We start from the raw sequence: 6,706 nt of genomic DNA, 5'->3' as shown, positions 1-6,706 counted from the left end.
TTGTATGTCAAATTTTAAATAACAACATGATTATTGAAGGGGGGAGTAAAATTCCATTGGCTCGTGGGTTTCATGCTAGGTCATAAACCCCTATGCAAAGTACTTCATTGATATCATATCATCGAGAATCCCCAACAATTAATATGTTGGGCCCCATGAATTTATGAATGTTTGGGTCACCATTATCAAAGTATTGCGATAAAAAGTACACACAAAATCTTATGTGATTGTCTAACCATTATAACTTGTAATCGTGAAAAGAAAGTCAAAACTATAATGAAGAATGTCCATTCCAATGGTCATGGTTTGTCTTCTTCTTCTTCTTCTTCTTCTCTTCTTCTTCTTCTTCTCTCTCTCTCTCTCTCTCTCTCTCTCTCTCTCTCTCTCTTGATGCCAAGCCACCTTTATCTATCAAAATGATCAGTCCAATCCGACTCGAGATCGGATACTACAACGGAGCAAAGTTCAGATAAAACTTGCTTGAAAAGCTTGTTTTGTCACACAAGAAAGATATTGCTATTTGGATGCTGGTCTGAATCGATTCAATATAACGAATTATAAATAGCTACGAATACTCCTGAACATATGATTTCATGTTGTATGTCTCTCTGTAACATGTTTAGTGGATCTAAATATTTCAAACAATTTTTTGACATATGAAAAAAGCAACCAAAGTAAATGTCAATTTCGATCAAATTCTCTTTCTGTGTCTTTTTTTAATCTTCATAAATGTATTAATGCTTCTTTGAGAAAAAAAATGTGTGAGAAGATGGCATAAAATTATAAATGTTTGTATATGTATGTTATATCAATATGCTAAGGAGAAAACCAATATATTATATCAATGCATTCACAAGAAAGCAATGGGACTAATCAAACATGTTTTAGAGATTTATTGTATTGGGACAAAAACACATTAATTGTAAGCAGATATTCCCTCTATGACAAGATTTTCTATATCGTGATATCACATGCGAGATTCCATTTTAACAATGTATAGACTGACACTTTACATAATCAAATTTTAACGATCCAGTCTAAAGATAGCACCAAATTTTAACTATCCAATCTATAGGCTTTTCATTAAAAATTTCCCAATAAATAGCAGGTCTCAATCCTCCATTCCAAGATGATCATTTAAGATTTAGTTTATGCTTTCATGTTTGTTTTTTTTTTTATTTTTTATCGAACAACAAAGTGGCCATTGAGTGTGATATAGACGGAGAGAACAATGATAATGAACTTGAAGACATGGTATATATAAATTAAATAAAAATCTCCACAACCAAAAGATGCACAAAGACACATTAGGCCTCAAGGTGTCTTAACATTAAAGTGAATGAAAATTTTATATGGAATATAAGGTGCCAAAAATTACATTTTTGTTATTTATTGTTGCTTTTATGAAACAATTAATGGGGCGTACTAGTTTATCACTAAGTTACGGAACTCATTATAAATCGTTTATCACTTAAAAAATGTTTTAAAAAATATATAAAAAATGTGGGTGTATCCATTTAAGCTTGCATCATCATCATGCATAATTCTACAAATCATCGGGGAACACTTAGTTCATTCTAACACTCGTCACACACTCACAATAAATTCCCTATCCCCATGCATGTAAAATATTTTATATGCATTCTCATGTCTTCACATTGAGCATTAAAGGACATAAGTCAATGTGGTTCAAGCCCGTTGGGTAACCAAACTGTATAGTCCAAAATTGGTAACACTCATCATTTCTCAAATCTCAAAATACTTTCACAATTAATTAGAATCATCATATTTGGCCAAGGTTACAAGATCCATTCTCACGATTAAGACTAGTTTGGAGTTACCTTATATAAAAATATTTTAATAATTTTACGTTTTTAGGAGACCATTCACACCTTGACTTTTAAGAATGGTGACAACTCCTAAACCAAAGTAGTGTGAAGGTTTCTTAAATGAAACTTACATATCTATAAATTCTATCTACCTCGTTACGAATAATGATTGATGTGTTATAAGTAAAAGTTGGAAGTTGTTACATTTTGAGAGATCCCAATGAAAGTAAAGTTAATTTCTTGTAAGAGATAGGAACAAATAGATTCTCATTGTAATTGGTTCCATTAAAGCAGGTTATTATTTTGAAAACTATGCCAATTTAAGGGATGGTTTTAAAGAGGACCTTTATAAATTATAAATTGTATTTAATACGTGTTATAATGAGTTGGTAATGTAGGAAAATCTATGGAAGAAATAAACAAAATCTTAGTCATCACTACTCGTCTATTTTTCATTAAAAAATAGTAGATATTGTATAAATAAACAAATATTGAATCTTTAGGATAATGTTATTTTATATTAAATGAGCAATTTTATAAATCATTAAATAAGTTCAATATGAACATCAAAGATGAAAAGTTAGTGCCTTAGTACAAATGATTAAGAATACTATTCAACTAATTTGTTAGTCCTTGGTAAGAATGATACAAGAGCTCACTTCTCTAAAGGCACGAAGGATTTTATTAAATATATTAATATATTTTCATTTTCATGAGACTTGACAAATATTTGACCTTTTGGGTGTGTTTGATTGTAAAGAAAATATTAGTTGACAAATGATTTTCAAGACAAATCCTTTTTTGTTGTTTGGGCACAACATGAAATTTTTTGTGGAAAACCATTTTTGTTGTTTGAATTGCATAAAAAGATTTATTTTAATTTAACTTTTGTGATAATTATACAAAAAAATAATGATAAAATCAAATTTTGTTATGGGAAAGACTTGAATTATTACACATTTACACCCCATATTCTTAAATGATTAGAGAACTACTATTGGCACCTTACATTTTAATTATTCCACCCCAATTAAATATTAAAACACGTTCTTCAAACAGTACAAAGGTTTGGCTCAAATTATAATCTCAACATTATAACACTCATTCAAAAAATTTTAGTAGTTGTTTACAATTATGATCAGGCTCATATAAGATCCTAAACAAAAAAAATGGGTCAAATTTAGCAAAGAATGAGATAGTTTCTTTTGGGATCCCAACTTTTACTTATTATTTTCTTTTTTTATTTGGTCTATAATCAATAAATTTGGGGTGTCAATAGCAACTATTTAACTTTATTTATAATAAAAAAATATTGATATAATTTAAAATTAATTATTCAATCAGAAAGTTACAAAAAAAATGGTCGATTTAGATAATTTTAATTTTTTTTATAAATATAATTAAAATTTTAACAATTTAAATATTTATTTTATAAATTAATTATGATTTTAATTGATTTCATTTTTGGTGCTTTTTTATTTTGTTTAATTTTATATATTAAATAAATATTGATTTTGTTTGATTTGTGTGTGTTAACAAATCATTTTCCAAGGGGGAGGGGGTAAGAAAATGATTTGTCGTTGATGAAGGAAAACCAAGGGGTGTTGGCAAATCATTTTCCATGCAAATTTAGAGTTTTTGATGTGTCAAACACTGACAAATTGTCATTTTCCATGGAATTTCAATTTCTCTCTACTTTTCTGTGCAATCAAACATACCCTTAGTTTCCTTTTATATATATTTTTGGAGAAAAATCATTATTTATATTCACGTAATAATTTGATGAATATGTATTTCAGTCAAAATATTCAAATTTCAAGAGCACGAGTGCAAGATTTTTCACGAGTATTTCGTTACAACAAACTTGGACTGAATTACTTTTCTAAGAAATGAATTTTGTAAAAAAGTTACAAATTATTCGTAGAAATTGATTGAAAATTATATCCATTCAATATTTTAAAAGAGTATTAAAATATAACCTTATTTAATATATTTTAAGCATGTTAACAAGTTCGTTCAAATATACAATCGTCTACATTCAATTAGTTGGATATTTTAGAAATATATTCATACACGCATGTATAGTAAGGCGTGAATATCAGAATGTGGTACTTAATATTTTTTTACATTTAAGTATATATTTTACTTATTAAGACTTGTATAGTTTGTATAACATTAATATTATTATCATCATCGTGTAGAATATAGTTGTGTTTGGGCAACTGAACTCTCCGATACTTGTCCTGATGGGTGGAATAATGTCATTGGAGTTTATTAATTTCACAATCCATATGGTTATTTAATAGTTTGATTATCAATTATTATTATTATTATTATTATTTAAATACTGCAGAGCTAAAATATAGTTGTATTGATGAAATAATATATGATCAAATTTAAGGCAGATCCTTGAAAATAATTTGGACAATAAAAATGAAGAAGACCTGAAGAATCTCCAGAAGAGTGGCGTTGAACTCGAGGGAAAGATAATTTCTAGAATTAAAAACACAAATTTCCCTATTTTAAACCGGAAAATGCGGAAGTAACATTGAGATTGACATCGTTTCACATATTGCTAATGTGGATGTGTGTACAAAATCATAGGTGCTTTCATTGAGATATGAGTGAGAGTCATATATGGTTCTGCGCACACCAATGAGTGAAACGATGCCGATTTCAATGTTATTCCAACACGACTATTTCAAACCACCCAAGCAGCCAAGCTTCAATTGGTTTAGGCAACCATGTAAATGGATGACATCGCTATTCTATAGTCATTATATGGTGACCATATGGATGGACTTGAAGCTGTGATTAGATGTTGAACCTACCTCCATCAAAAGGTGGTGTTTTAGCATTCCTTGAGTCACTATGATAGAAAAATGATTTTTTTTACTTAAATGCCCTCATTTTCAACCAAGAGCTAAAAATCTTTGATTTTTCTTGTTAATTAAGTTATTTATATAACTTTTTGAGTAAAATATATTACTTTTATCTTCAACTTTAAGATTTGTACGTACTTTCTACCTTCAAACCTTAAGAACAAGATAGAATTCCAGGAGAAGTAGGAAACGATGGAATTTTAGATAGAAAAATTAAGGATTTTCTACTTATGAGTTAAAGGGAGGTTGAAAAAACAATATATTGAAGATAAATTCAAAAAATTTTAAAAAATAAATTATCATATAGGTTGAAGAGTATTTTTTTTTTCTTTTTTTGGATAGAGTCTAAAGATAGGAATTATGGCATTTTTGTTAATCTAATGAGAAGACCATGGTCAAGGGGCATGTCACCAATTTTGAAAAAATAGGGGACATCTCAAGTATTCACCAAAACATGGAGGGTATATCTAAATCAAGAAAAAAATGTTATAAAGGCTAACTTTTAGACCTAAACCAGTCTCTTTGGTGGAGCAAAAACTTTTTTTTGAAGAAAAAACCAGCCAACTTTTATTTGGACTTTTTCTATAAAAAAGATAGTAGTAATCTAAATAGTCCTTTTATTGCCTTTTTTTTATATTATAAATATCTTCCATGAGAGAGGGGTCTACAAACTTCCTCCTTTTTGTGTTTCCACATGTAGAGGAATCCAAATCTAAATTTGACTTCTTTTTGCCCCCACATATCTTTTTTTAGATCGCACGTCATGTCCATGTGAAGGAAACAAAAGAAACGCCATAAATAATAAATATAAATAAATAAATAAAAGCTAATCTCCACAAACTCTTATTCTACTTGACTTATTTGCACTCATGGGCCGTATGGACTCTGTTTGGTTGTAGGAATAACTTATATTCGATTTTCAGTTGTGTTGGAGTGACCTCAATATCGAATATTGTACTTCATATCACGCATCCTGACGTGAAAGTGCATAGGAATCATAGATATTTTTTCACTCGTATCTTGATGAAAAGCGTCTACAGTTCCTATACACTTTCATAGTTTTATTTTAGGATGTGTGATGTGAGGTACAATCTTTAAGTCACTTCAACATTATTCGTTTGATTTTTTTAGAAATAGGTGATCGCGTATTTGGTCAAGTTTGTTTTAGGGAAAATTGCTTAATGAACCTTGATTGAGGAATTTCTTGATAAATAACCCCCCAAGTTTAGGACCTTTACTCCTTTTACTTGTAGAGATTGATGATTCAAATCATCAAGATCATTGAGATAGACATTTGATTTGGTTGAGATCAACCTTTTATGGCCATAGAGATCGTTTATAAACCGTCGATCTTGATTAGGGGCGGAGCTAGTAAGGAGACATTGGTGGCAATTGCCCCCACTCAATTTTTTTAGGCATTTCAGATGCCTTTGAATATATGCTTAAATTCAAGATACCTCTACATTTTAAACTATTGATATGTCCTATTTGACCTTGTTACCTCATATCACACATCCTTACGTGAAAGTGCATAGGAATCATATATACTTTTTCACTCGTATCTTGATGAAAAGCGTCTATGGTTCCTACATACTTTCATAGTTTAACTTTAGGATGTGTGATGTGAGGTACAATCTTTAAGTCACTTCAGCATTATTCGTTTGATTTTTTTAGAAATAGGATGGTCTTCTACTTAGCCAATTTTGTTTTAGGGAAAATTGCTTAATGAACCCTGACTGAGAAATTTCTTGATGAATACCCCCCAAGTTTTGGACCTTTACTCATTTCACTTGTAGAGATTGATGATTCAAATCGTCAGGATCATTGAGATGGACATTTAATCTGGTTGAGATCAACCTTTTATGGCCATTGAGATCGTTTATAAGCCGTTGATCTTGATCGGGGGTAGAGTTACTAAGGAGACATTAGGGGAAATTGCCCCCACTCAACTTTTTAGAGTATTTTAGATGTCCTTGAATTTATGCTTAAATTTGA

This window comes from Akebia trifoliata, chromosome 4 (assembly GCF_017979445.1).
Source record: "Akebia trifoliata isolate Shusen 1 chromosome 4, ASM1797944v1, whole genome shotgun sequence".
NCBI classification, from domain to species: domain Eukaryota; kingdom Viridiplantae; phylum Streptophyta; class Magnoliopsida; order Ranunculales; family Lardizabalaceae; genus Akebia; species Akebia trifoliata.
This window is presented reverse-complemented; position numbering follows the sequence as displayed.